Here is a 14,258-nt window from a genome sequence, read left to right as displayed (position 1 = left end):
GCATTATGAAAAATGTGACCAGTATTTTGGTTGTTTATAATTTTCTGGGCTAATATGCCACGATAAAGTTTTAGAGGTGGGGTATAACATTTATTTTTTCAGAACGCTGAATAGGTCATAATTTTTTGAGCCTCTTATAAACCATTATCTGTGGGTATTTTATGCAATGTCATACAACCAATGAATTCTGATTTATAGCCTATATAGCCTAAAGGTTCCAATCAGGTATAAAACTATTTTGATCTACATATATAGGATAGGGACATCTGTGATGAGGCGATTGGATATAATCACAGTTCAAATATTATAATCAGTTTTGAGTAATGTTATGGGGTTATAAGACCTTTCTTGAAAGAAGAAGGTATAGATCTGTCTTCTAACATTGACTTAAATAAGACTGCTAAAGGTTAGCCGAATTATTTATAAAACCTTTGTGACACTCCTCATCAAAGTCATTCTTGCCAGGGTGTTTTGTATTTTGTGTAATTGTTGTCTTGTGTTATGAGTTGTGTTTCTAATACTGGATCTACTAACAATGAGCAGCTTCGGTAGTGACTACAGATAAATTGATTGTAGGATTTGATCTATCTCAGCTTCCAGGAGCTATGACTCTCGCTTCGGGTCACTCAGAAAACAGCAAAATAATGTATAAATGATTTCATAATCAAGCAATTCTCAAAAAATACTTATTCAAAATCAGGTCTTTATTCACGTAATTTGTAAATTTGGTTCTCAAAGTTTGATTAATACCTATCTCCTACAGAAATTAAAAAACAATCATTTTTAATAAAATTGTAATCCAGTTGTTAAATGAATATTGGGAGTTATCATGAAAGAACTTACAGATAGGCAATCTCTAATTTGGATTGAATCAAGTTTATTGCTTCCTAATCTTTTTAAATGGTACTTGCTCCTAATATACAGTATCCCAGAATGTCCTTAAAAGCATACGTTTCCCAAACAGTTGTCTGCAAAAGGTCTCATCATGTAAAAAAATATTATTAATTTCTTGATTAATTTTTGCTCTATTTGTCTCAGAGAATATCAGGGATTTATTAAGGGGCCAGCCATCTGTATGGTTTAAGGGATATTGTAGTAGCACATTGCAGAGTAAATGCAGATTGATTGGGAAACCTCTGTGTTCATATTTAATCAGTGTAAACCTTGTTAAATCAGTTCTAGGCTTGTATATAATCATTTTGAAAAGCAAGAGCAACATGTAGGGACTAACAGAGACGGGGACCACCCGACATAGTGTAGGGGGACCCGCAGGCCATATTGCGGGTGCTGCTGGCTGCAGCACCCACCACAATGGGAAAAAGGGGATGTTAACCTATCCCTGTACTACGTGACAGGCTCCTTGCAGAGCCTGTCACTTGGTACAGGATTATGTAGGTGGGCACCATAGGTGCCCCACAACACCCACAGGAATGGGCCAGGGATGAAGGGGGGGCCTGCTACGGGCCCCCAATGTCGGTCCCCACCAGCCCTCCCATGGCAAGTGAACCTGGCGGGGAGGGACTATCCTAATCCCTACGGCGGAGCCTGACAGGCACTGCCACCATTGTAGGGATCAGAATGCCCTCTAATGGTCCAAAGGGCTCCTTGAGCCCATTGGATCCTTGGTGGACCGTCTCTCCAATGGCCACTCCTCTGCCCACCATCCAAAAGTCTCGGGCAGTAAGCTGCTTAGAATCGTGAGGAGACTGCCACCAACAGCCTGTCAGTATCGGTCTCCCGCCATCCTAATCAGTCCCCTAATGTTTAGACTATTATGTCATGATAAATTCAAGGGGACTCACCCTTAAACCCAAACAAGACCTATGTAAATTATTACATCATACAGTAATGTGCCATAGGGTATCAATAGAAAAGTGATTATAGGTAACTTCAATTCAATATTTCATAAAAAATGTCATTACACATTGCAAATCCGAATGTCTGCTGTTTTTTTATAACAGCATTTCGACAATTATAACTTTTGGGTCATCATCAGCAGAAGACAAATACAATGAGTAATATTGCTGCCTAGGGAGTAACCAAACCAAAGCTTTAACCAAGAGTATTGGTAAGAAAAAGTATTTTAACATAAGATTAGTGTGCCATATTAGAGGTACCTGAAGGTTAAAAAGCCATGGACAAACATAACCAGACATTCAGATTTGTATTGTGCAATGTCATTTTAAATGAAATATTGAATTGCCTTAATTTTTGCACAATATCTATCAGTTGATATCCGCTTGCTGTATATGATTCTCTTGTGTGAATTTCACTTTGCTCCATCTACTGTCTCTTTACAAGACCGTGTGTTCACTTTGCACCTTAAACCCAATTAAGATGATGTTTGATGCTGCCTTTTGGCTACTTGTTCTATATCTTGCCAAATATACTTATTTATGAATCTTGGTGCCATATTGACTTTTGTTGTAAGAAATTAGGTTACCTAAAATGGCTTTTCTAATGATACCCTATGAGACATTGTTAAAATATTGTTAGTGATGAGTGGAACTCGCATAATTTTATTCCATGCCGCGAGTGGACTGAATTCAGATGATGAGGATTGCAATGATTTTTAGAGCTAGGAGTTTGTTACTCACTGTAAAATCAGGACAAACTTCTCCTCACTCCAGAGGCTGCTGCTTCTTTCGGCCGCTCTAGTAGATTTTGTATTCGAGCAACAGCTTTCTCAATGCCAATGCTTGTAACCTGCTGCCACCGTCTCCATTTAGAAATCTCAACAGTAGGAATTCTAGCGCCCAAAGATTGCACTTTGGACGAAAATTCTTGCTTATACTTGTCTACTTAACGTAGGTGTGCTGTGCATAAGTAAAAATACCGCCATGTCGAGGTTGAAAGTTTTGCAGGGACTCTGCACACCACGTGGAATGCAGTCGGTAAAACTCTGCAAACTCTGCCGGAGGAGCAAAATTTGTCGCCCACCCTTAATTATTATGTTTGCATACATCAAGAAGGCCACGTGGACTGCAAATGTCATTTAAAGATTCAGTGTTTTTCTCGTAATGGCTTTGGATGGGATATGAAGAATCTAAACGCTCATTTGGCAGAATATTACATTCTTCCTTATCCTTGTAGTGCTTGACAACTTACTTAAATGCCATTCAAGCATTTTTTATGTTTTTTTGTCATTAGGTATTGGACCAAGTTAAGAAAATAACTTAAACCTCCAGAAGCCAATGTTATCTGGGAGAAATATCCAAAACTCTTTTTTGCCAAAGCTAAGGTTTTACATTGAATGGGGTTATTCTTGTTAGTTATAACAGCAATTGTTCTGTGCCCAGACAAAGGTGAAGAGAAGTATGTATATCCAGACCATGGGTAGCTAATTAATTATCTTCTTGTCCTTTAATAAAGTGTGTTTATTGTTCTAGAATTATACTAAGGTAAACCTGGTTTGGCCAAGCAAAAACGGCATCTCTTTTCCATCTTTTATAAGACTAAATATGACTATTACTAAATAAAACAAAGATAATAAATATAAAGCTGAGTATTCCAAAAGAGGAGCTATAAATAGCATTGGTGTTGTAAGTAAAATAATCTGTCACTCTAGACTTCACCCTCACACAATACTAAGATAAAAACATATTTGTCTGTACTGTTGATCCCTCCAATCATTATCCTGGGTATGCCAACCCTGTTTTCCATTTGAATAACTCTATTCCCCCTTTGGCCCTCCCTAGTAGCCCAGGGATACCTAGGCCCACTGACAATTGTAACCTAAGTGTGCCATTAAGCTACTTTGTGCTTTGTATTTGCAATAGATGGCTGATTCAAGCTGAGAAGAAGAAATACAAATTATAGTCCAATGAAAAATGCATAGCCCCAGAAAGAAGATATTACAATTCCTTAGTATGTTTCTGCATGGATGTTACAAATGTCCGAGCTTTTAACACATCTGTGAACTCATGGGAGTGGCCACATCAATGAATCTTACATTTTGCTGTTTGAATGAATTTGGTCTGGGCGCAAAAGAATGAAACATCTGTAACATCTGTTTAAGCTCCCACCATTGTTGAGTTGTAAGGAAAATCCTCAAAACTAACATTGCTATTAAACCTAATTTTCCTTTATTGGAATGCTTTTGTCAGGTTTTTCTCGCTCACCCTTAAATATTGAAATAGACCAATAGGTGGTCTATCCCCTTCTTTGGGAAGGGCAAAAGGAAAGCTAAGCTCTGGCAATGGAAAGGTTGTTATGGTTTTTGTTGACAATGTATTACAGAATGAACCCTTTCGCTGCTATGCCTTCCGACCCCCCGCCCCCCGCCCAGCTAAGCCTTTTTTTGGCTATTTGGGGTAGTTTGCGCTTAGGCCCCTATAACCTTTTGACCACATAAGGTATCCACGCCAAATTTGCGTGCTTTTTCTCCAACATCATGGGGATTTTAAAGGTACACAGGGTTTGTGGATTCCCCTAGAGGGGACCCAGAAATTAGCCAAAATACGGCTAAATGTTGTTTTTTTGGGGAAAAATGCGAAAAAAGGGCTACTGATGAATGAGTCTGTTTTTTTCCCTGCAAATGGTATCAAAAAAGGGGTTGTGGTGCTGAAATCATCATCTTCCCAGCTTTCAGGGACAAGCAGACTTTTATCAGAAAACCAACATTTATTACAAATTTTGGCATTTTTCTGGAACTCTGCCTATTTCTGCTATTTTTTGTGCTTTTAACCTCCTTCCAGTTAATGGTAGGAATGGGTATGAAAGCAATAATGGATCAAGGAAAGCTATACATTTTGGAAAAGTCTACAAACTTCTGCATTCAGCAAGGGGTCATTTGTGTAGATCCTTCAAGGTTTCTTTGAAAACAGCCTTTGTGTCAATGTTTTCATATGTAACTTCTTTTAATTATGACAACTCTTTAAAAGCAATATACTGTTACATCAGCTGGACCTTACTGGTTGTGATATATATAGGACTTGTAGGTTCACCAAGAACCCGATGAACCTATAGCCAAAAACTGAGCAGCGACATGCAATGGTTTTTTATTATGTACCGGGTATATAGCAAATATTCTGGGACAATGTATACATGGAAAAATCAGTCTGAAAGACACGTATGTATGTCTGAAATGGGAACAAAATATAGAGTTTAGAAACAGTAGATATTTGCACATTTATGAAATGAGGAATACTCATACTAGCATGAGAATTATCTATCATTTTTCAAAATTACTTCTTTTTTACACATTGTCTTTCATTTGGAAGGCAGAATTGCATCGAAAGTCATTAGGTAATAACAGTTGTTTTACAAGTCTGAATTACTCTACGTCTTCCAATAGAAATTGTGCCTCACTTGTGTAGGTAGGTTTAGTGCCCACAACATGCAACGGTTCACAACGCAACATGAAGGCACCACATTTTCACAATGAAAAATTACCCATTGTTTGCGAAGTGCCTAGCTGTAGTTTTTAACCCTTGCACTGCCGATACCTAGGGAAACCTAGTAAACCTATACATTTTTTAAAACTAAACACCGAGGGAAATCTAGGATGGGGTGACCTGACTGCCTCTCACCAGGTTCTGTTATCCAGAATCCCTTGCATACCTAAAAAAGTATCAAAAAAACAATTGTTTGGCACATTTCTTTGGTGAAATGTTCTGGAATCTGCTTGGATCCAGAAATTTCTACCCAACCCGCGTTCCCCAAAGTCTTCCGAGAAAAATTATAACTCACTTGTGTGTTTAGGCCTAATGCCTGCAACAGGAAACGGCGCAAAATGCAACGTGGACACACCACAATTTGACAGCGAAAAATGACCCTTTTTTGGCAAAGTACCTAGCTGTAGTTTCTGAACACTAGCTCTGCCCGCACCTAGGGAAACCTAGCAAACCTATAAATTTTTCAAAACTAGACACCAAGGGAAATCTAGGATGGGGTGTGCTTGACTGGCTCCCACCAGGTCATGTTACTCAGAATCCCTTGCAAACCTAAAACATTATCTAAAAAAACACATTTTCCTCACATTTCTGTGGTGGAATGTTCTGGAATCTGTGTGGATCCACAAGTTTTTCACCCACCCCGTGTTCCCCAAAGTCTTCTGAGAAAAATGATACCTCACTTGTGTGGGTAGGCCTAGTGGCCGTGACAGGAAACAGCGCAAACCGCAACGTGGACACAACACAATTTCACAGTGAAAAAAATGTCCCTTTTTTGGCAAAGTACCTAGCTGTAGTTTTTGAACACTAGCTCTGCCGGCACCTAGGGAAACCTAGCAAACCTATACATTTTTCAAAACTAGACACCAAGGGGAATATAGGGCAGGGTGACTTGACTGGCTCCCACCAGGTCATGTTACTCAGAATCCCTCGCAAACCTAAAAAATTGTAAAGAAAAACACATTTTCCTCAAATTTCAGTGGTGAAAAGTTCTGGAATCTGCTTGGATCCACAAATTTCTACCCAGCCTGCATTCCGCAAAGTCATCAGAGAAAAGTGGTACCTCACTTGTGTGGGTAGGTCTAGTGGCTGGAACAGGAAATGGCACAAATCGCAACTTGGACACACCACAATTTCACAGTGAAAAATGACCCTTTTATGGCAAAGTACCTAGCTGTTGTTTTTTAACCCTAGCTCTGCCGGCACCTAGGGAAACCTAGCAAACCTATACATTTCTGATAAATAGACACCAAGGAAAATCCAGGATGGGGTGACTTGACTGCCTCTCTCCAGGTTCTGTTAGTCAGAATTCCATGCAAACCTAAAAAAAAAACTTTTTAAACTCATTTTCGTCACATTTCTGTGGTGGAAAGTTCTGGAATCAGCGTGGATGCACAAAATTCCACCCACCCCACGTGCTCCAAAGTCTTCTGGGAAAAATGGTACCTTACTTGCGTGGGTAGACTTAGTGCCCGCGACAGAAAACGGCCAAAAACGCAATATGGACACATCACATTTTCAGAGTGAAAACTGGTTCATTTTTTGCAAAGAGCCTAGCTGTAGATTTTCCATGACCTGCCACTGCAGTGTCTTTGCTCAGTTTGGTACTGCCATGTCGACCTGGCAAGCGTACCCACTTGTCAGGCCCTAACCTTCCCTTTTCTTACATGTGAGTAACCCTTAAGGTAGGGCCAAGGTACCCAAGTGGGCAGGGTGCAGTGGATGTTGCAGTGGATGTAAGCGGTAGGCCATGCCCTGATGTGTGTGGCATGTCCTGATACTGAAGTAATGCCAATTTTGTTTTTCACTATTGAAAGGCTATCTGTTCCAAATGATAAAATGTGGAGTTTCCTCATAAAATCTTATGAGCATTACTGCCCATGATAACAAGATAGGAAAAATAAGTTTGATAAGTCTGAACTCAGCATGTTAAAATGCATCTTTTAGTGAGGGTGATTTTTACATTCTGAGTTTCAAAATATCACTTTTCGAAAGCAGGTATTTCCTTGCCTAACCATCCAGTGTGCCTCTGGTAGGTTGTGTATTGACTGTCTGACTTTGGAGTTACAGGGGCTGGGGATGGGCATTCTGTTCAGGCAGCCCCTTGGGGGCTGAGGTGTGCCCTGCCTTTCCAGTGAGTCAGAGCAGACAGAGAAGATTTCATCCACACCTGAATGGGTCTGGTCTGCCAAGGACTTTACTGTTTCCACCTCCTGCCTGGAAGCTGCACCAGAGAGGACAGACCTGGTTTTGGCTGGGCAAAGAGCTTCTCTGCCACAGAGAACACATGATTTTGCATTATAAAAAGAGGGGCCCAGACCCAAGACTTTTAGATCACTTCTGGGAATCAAAAGGAACCTTTGTCAAGGGGAAGATCTGGAGAAATGGAGGAGACGTTTCTGTGTGCTGTCTGGGTTGGTCCGCAGTAGCTGGTTCTGCCAAAGAAAAGGACACAGACTTTGCTGTGTGTTGTATCCCGTGCTTGAATAAGATCTCCAAGGGCTTGAAGTAGAGCTTGCCTCCTGTTTTTTAAGTCTTAGGGACACAAAGACTTCATGCTCTGATTTGCCAAGAGGAGCCTGCTGCTGTTCTAGGCCTCTAGAAGTTGGTCATGCAGTTGGGAGCTGGAAAAGTAATGCAACAAGGAGAAGCTCAATGCATCCGTACCTGTTTCCGATGCATCGTCGAAGAAACCGACACAGCACCTGCCTGCGGCTTGAGAAATCGCTGCACGCCACACAGAGTGCACTGATCTACGAAAGCCGAGATCATTGTACCGATTCTGATGCAGGCCCTGCTGTGATGCTGCAAAGACCAACGCATTGTGGGACCTCGGCTGAAGAAATCAACGCATGTGCCATTGCCACCCCCGCATTGAGAACTGATGTATTTCTGATCCTCACGCATCGCACTGGGGCTCCAAGCCGACAAGGACGCTGGAGCTGCAGAAACAAACTGAAGCATCACCCCCCAACACAGTAAGAAACAAATGCATTACCTCCGCTTCAGTAAGGAACCAATGCATCACCTCCCCTGCATGGCATTAAGAAACCGACGCAACAACTCCCCTGGAGTAAGGAGCCAACGCATCAACTTCCCTGCGGCTGTTCTTGCTTTTGATTTTGGTTCCTCCAAGGGACTTTGTGATGAAAGTGTCGCATCTGCAATTTGCTTTTAACAGAACTGTTTCTACCTTTTGAAAGTCAACTTCTTATTACTGTATTCTGGTTTTTTGTTGTTTTAGTCTTGTTGGGTTTAGATAAAGATTAATTATTTTTCTAAACTGGTGTGGTGTCCATTAGTAGTGTTTTCACTGTATTACTGTATGTGTGCACAAATGCTTTGCACACTCACTCTGAGATTAGCCTGTCTGCTCATGTCAAGCTACTAAGGGGGTGAGCAGGAGTTATTTTAGAAGTGTATTCCCCTTACCCTGACTACGAAGACGGGTCTTTACTTGGACAAAGGTACCTACCTCTGCCAACTAGAGACCCCATTTCTAACACTTCTGATACAGTATATTTTAAACTGTTTATACAAAAAGTTGTTTCACTTTCAGTTTTTGAGCCCAAACTCATTGAGGTGGATGATTTTAGTTTGAGCATAATTGGTTCACTTGCCTTAAGAACCTTAATTTTGGCTGGACCTAGCTCTTTTATATGTCCATGTGACTTGTTGCAATCAATCTTTTAAAAGGCTAATTTTAGTTGGATTTGACTACTTTAGGCTTGGTATAGGTTTAAGGTTTCTAACTAGCTTCAATCTTTTTACCGATTATTGCTTCATTCAAAATGAATAAATTAATTAAGCTGGATACCTGAATAGCTGTATCCCCATTTCAGGATTTACTGTGGCACACTGTGTTGCAGTAATGCATTGTGAATCAATTACCAGTTTACTAGAGTGTCCTAATACATTATATATATATATATATTACATATTCATAGTTTCACTGTAATTTAGCACCATATGTTGCTACTTCTTAGAGGTTGACATGAGCTTGTCCTATGCTCAGACCTTTAGGAATTTAAAGTGGTTTTGTAAAAAGGTAGTTTGATGCCTGCTGCAGAGGGAAGAGCAGACTAGTTGAGGGCTCCATCTCACCACTCAGTACTACAGCCCATTCATATTTCTTCCTTTCTCTAATCAAGCATCCTCTAAGCTTTCTGATGAATCTGAGGAAGAGTGGGTGAAGGATGTGTAGTGATATCAGAAGAGATTCTGATCCCCCCAAACCACTGCTATATCATCCTTGCAGTGGGTAAATGTTTGCGGTGTGTTGCATTGTTAAAAAAGGCAGTTGAGTAGTGTAGCTGTCTTTTGGAGGTTAAGTTCCATATGGAAGTAAGGTCTCCACCTTAACCATCAAAACTGTGGAAGTCAAATAACCATCCTCTTCAACTAATGGCTGGGCAAACAAATCATCAGTTTTATTTTTCAAGCATGAGTGACATACATCAGAAGTACAGGAGCAGAGTATCAATCCCACTCAGCTTGGACCACCACACCAGAGTCAGAAACAGTGCCACTCGGGAGCTTCCAACATCCTCGCTAAGGGTAAAATCTTGTGTTTTTTCCTCAGACGGACTTTACCAAAAAGGAACAGGAGAAGAAGAAGTGCTTGATGGGGTGACTCAGATGTTTTTGATAAGCTAAGGGTAGCCCTAATGGAGCTCCAGTAATAATAGCAAATAATGTATTGTGGCACGTTTTGATTTGTGTTAATATTATTACAAAAAATGTATGGTATATGTAGGAAAGTTTGCACTCCCAAACAAAAAAATAAACACAAGTTTCTCTCTCTGCCCAAGAGCACTGCATTTAATGTTGGAGAGATATGTGGGTGTCATCCCTTGGTGCTGATGCAAGACTCCAAAACATTTATATAGCTGCTCACCAGGGCCTGCGCAAAGGTGATGTAGGAAGGATAGCCTTTGTTAGACCTGACATCATTGGCGTGAGTCTCCCTTCCATTTTGACGGATCGCCTCCTCTATTTTGATATGTATTTGCTGGATTTATGCTTTGGGCACTGTGCCACTGCTAATGTTATGTTATGTTATTGGTATTTATTGTGTGCACAGCTGCTCCAGCAAAGGAGCGTCCTGGCGCCACTAACAAGGTAGAACATAACTCAGCAGAAGGTCGAAACAGCCAAAAGGAGAGACTAAAACAAGAAAGTTTTAATGGCTTTCGGAAAAAGCATGAGATCTTCCAGCAGACGAATTTCCACCGGAAGGGAGTTCCAGATGGTTGCTGCTTTAACACCGAAAGAGCGTCCACCGGCACGACAAAGCCTGAATCGAGGGACCACGGCGAGAGCCTGGCCCAAGGAACGCAGAGCACGTGTTGGAACATAGAAAGACAGGAGATTAGACAAAATCTGGGGGCCTATGCCCTTCAAAATTTTAAAAGTCAAACAAAGGACCTTAAAATGGATTCTCTTCCTCACTGGTAACCAATGCAAGGAACGAAGAACATTGGACACAGGACAGTATCTGGGCAGGCCGACTATCGCTCTGGCAGCGGCATTTTGTACCCGCTGTAGGCGGGTAATTTCTGCCTGATTGGCACCCACCAGGAGGGAGCTGGCGTAATCCAGGCGAGACATGACTGTGGCCTGAATCACCAGATGCCTGGTTGGGGCATCAAAAAATTTAAGAACGGGTCTTAAACCCCGAAGAACGTCAAAACAGCAAGCTGCTGTTTTCTTGATATGGCCAACAAAGGTGAGACCAGTATCAAGCCAGACTCCCAGGTTTCTTAGTTCCGAGACCGGAGTCGGAGTCGGTACCAGTTCTGAGGGCCACCATCTGTCACCCCAGAGCTCCACTCTCTTTCCGACAATCATAAACTCTGTCTTGGTGGCATTAAGCTGGAGACAGTTCGCCGTCAACCAGCTGGCCACCGCCTTCAGTCCATTCTGAAACCTTGGGGCGCCTTGTTCCGCATCCCCGCTGAGAGTAACCGCCAGCTGAGTGTCATCGGCATATGAGACCAAAGTTAGGCCCCACTGCCTAGCGACCTCAGCCAGCGGTCTCACGTACAGATTGAATAACGTGGGGCTCAGCGAGGATCCCTGCGGAACCCCCATGGCCAGAGGCTGGAATTTGGACTTGAAGGGAGGGATAGCCACACAGAAAGAACGATTGTCGAGGATGGAGCGGAACCATTGCAGGGCCTGTCCCCCTACGCCGATCTCCTCTAGCCGGTGCAACAGAATGCTGTGGGAAACAGTGTCAAAGGCGGCGCTGAGGTCTAATAATACCAGCGCCGCCGTCTGACCAGCATCCAACACTGCACGTAGATGCTCTACCATGGCAAGAAGGGCTGTTTCCGTGCTGTGCCCAGCACGAAAGCCGTTCTGCGTAGGGTCCAAGGCATTGGTCCGGGCAAGATGTTCTGAGAAGGCCAGGTTGACGTGAGCCTCCGCAATTTTTGCCGGCCAGGGTAACAATGAAATGGGGCGGTAGCTTTCGGGTTTCGAGGGGTCCAACGAAGGCTTCTTGATGATTGGAGAGACCACGGCCTGCTTCCATTTAGTTGGAACCACTCTTGAGTCCAGTGAAAGATTGACTAGGGAACACACTGCCGAGCGCCCCAGAAAGGACTGTTCTCTGAAAAGAGCGGGTCTTACTGGATCAGACGGAGAGCCAGATTTGATCTGCGAGGCAAGTTTATTAAACCCCTCCAAAAGTAGTGGGGGAAAAGAGTGCAGGGTAGCATCGCCTTGAACCCCATCTAGGACTCCCAAGACAGTCCCCGTACTGGGGAAGGCCCGGTAAATAGCATGGACCTTCTCCAAGAAAAAAGAGGCCAAGGACTCACAGTGGGAAATGGATCCCACAGCCACAGAGGAAGTCCTTTTCGCCAAAAGATCTTTAACAGCCTTGAATATTGTCTTGGACGGGTTAGAGCTGTTGCGGAACTCCGAGGCATAGAATGCCGCACAAGCTCTACAAATAGCCCGATGGTAAGTCTTGACGGAAGCAACATATGCGGCTTTTAAATCAGCCCCATAAGACTTCCGCCACGCTCTTTCCGCCCGTCTACAAATACCTTTCAAGGCACCTAGCGCACTATCATACCAGGGACTCAACTCTCTAGCTCTTACTTTACTTGAGACAATGGGAATCAGAGAGTCCAATGCCTTAGAAATCCAAGTGCAGAACTGGTCATAGCCCGTTTCCACACTATTCAGTGGGCCTAGCAGGTCGTCGAGGCTAAGTTTATTCCAATGCCGCCTAGCGACCCTTCTAACCGATGGCGTGGGAGGGGTCTCAGGCAGAGGGTACCGTATAGTCACCAAAAAATGATCTGTCCATCCTAGAGGAGAGATGGACGTAACCTTGGCCTCGTCCAAGTTGGTAAAGAAGGGGTCTAAGATGTATCCCCCTACATGGGTGGGCTGAGATACCTGTTGGAAGAGCTGAAGAGCCTCTAAGTCAGCGAGAATACAGCTCACCGTTGGGTTGGTCTGAATATCAAAATGCAGGTTCAGATCGCCCAAGATGGAAAAGTTTGCACATCCCATGGCTAGTGTACAAACAGCATCGGGAAAGGGGTTTCTGAACACTACATCGCTATCAGGAGGACGGTAGACAACCATCCCAGAGAGCGTAAACTGAGGGCTGACTAAGATCTTAAAAGAGGCGCTTTCACAGCCAGCGATGTTAAGGCCGCTCCACTTACAGGTAAAACAGGACCTGACTATGAGGGCTGTGCCACCACCTCTCGTAGGTCGATTCAGAGTGTACATAGAGTACTCAGGAGGACAGGCTAAGTTGATGATGGCCGCGTCCGCATCCTGAAGCCAAGTTTCTGTAATAGCGAAGATGTCGGGGGACTCGTCCTCAATTAGGTCAAAGATGGCTTGATGATGTTTAGCCACTGATCTGGCCACAGTGCAAGTGCTCCCTATGTTAAATTGATATACTACTTGGATTCCATGATTGGGTTATTTGATTTATCTGTCAACCCCTAGTACAGTGCACCATGTGCGCCCAGGGCTTGTAAATCAAATGCTGCTGGTGGGCTTGCAGCACTGGTTGTGCCACCCACCGAAGCAGCTTGTAAAGTGTGTCTCAGGCCTGCCATTGCAAGGCCTATGTGCATTCTAGCACTGCCATGTCGACTTGGCCAAATGCACCCACTTGCCAGTCCCTAAACCTTCCCTTTGCTTCATATTAGACACCCCTATGGTAGGCCCAAGGGCAGGGTGCATTGTAAGTATAAGGTAAGACATGCCCTGATGTGTGTAGCATGCTCAAATAAGTGAATTACAGCCATTTTCGTTTTTAACTATTGAAGGCTACCTGTTCTCATAGGCCAGAATGGGCAGTTAAGATTATTACATCCTTATAATCCTAACTGACTCAGGGAACATGGTAGAAATTCGAATTTAGTATGCCTGAACTCAGAATAATAAAGTACATCTTTTAGTAAGGTTTATTGTAATATTCTGTGTTTGCAAATACCACTTTTAGAAAGCAGGTATTTGTTTGCCTAACCATTTGAGCCTGCCTCTGCTGGGTTGTGTATTCCTTGTCTGGGTTTGTGTGTGACAGGGCTGGGGGATGCCAGGAGACAGGCTGAGGCAGCCCGGTGATGAATAGAGAGATCTGCATCTAGATGGGAGGGAGGAGTTGCACCTGGGACCTGAATAGGGCTGGGCCTTCCCTCTATAATGCTGGCTCTACCCCCTGTGGCTTGTCTGATGTCTCCGCCCTGCACTGTGAAAGGAGAGGAGGAATCATGTCAACAGAGTGCTCCAGAGCTGTATCTTCCCTCCCCTGTGCTGGCTCCACCTCCTGTGGGGCGGCTGATGCCTCTGCCCTGCACAGTCAAAAGAAGAAGAGAGTCATGT

Source organism: Lissotriton vulgaris, chromosome 2_1, assembly GCF_964263255.1.
Source record: "Lissotriton vulgaris chromosome 2_1, aLisVul1.2, whole genome shotgun sequence".
NCBI lineage: Eukaryota > Metazoa > Chordata > Amphibia > Caudata > Salamandridae > Lissotriton > Lissotriton vulgaris.
The sequence above is the reverse complement of the archived record's forward strand: the minus strand, read 5'-3'. Positions refer to the sequence as shown.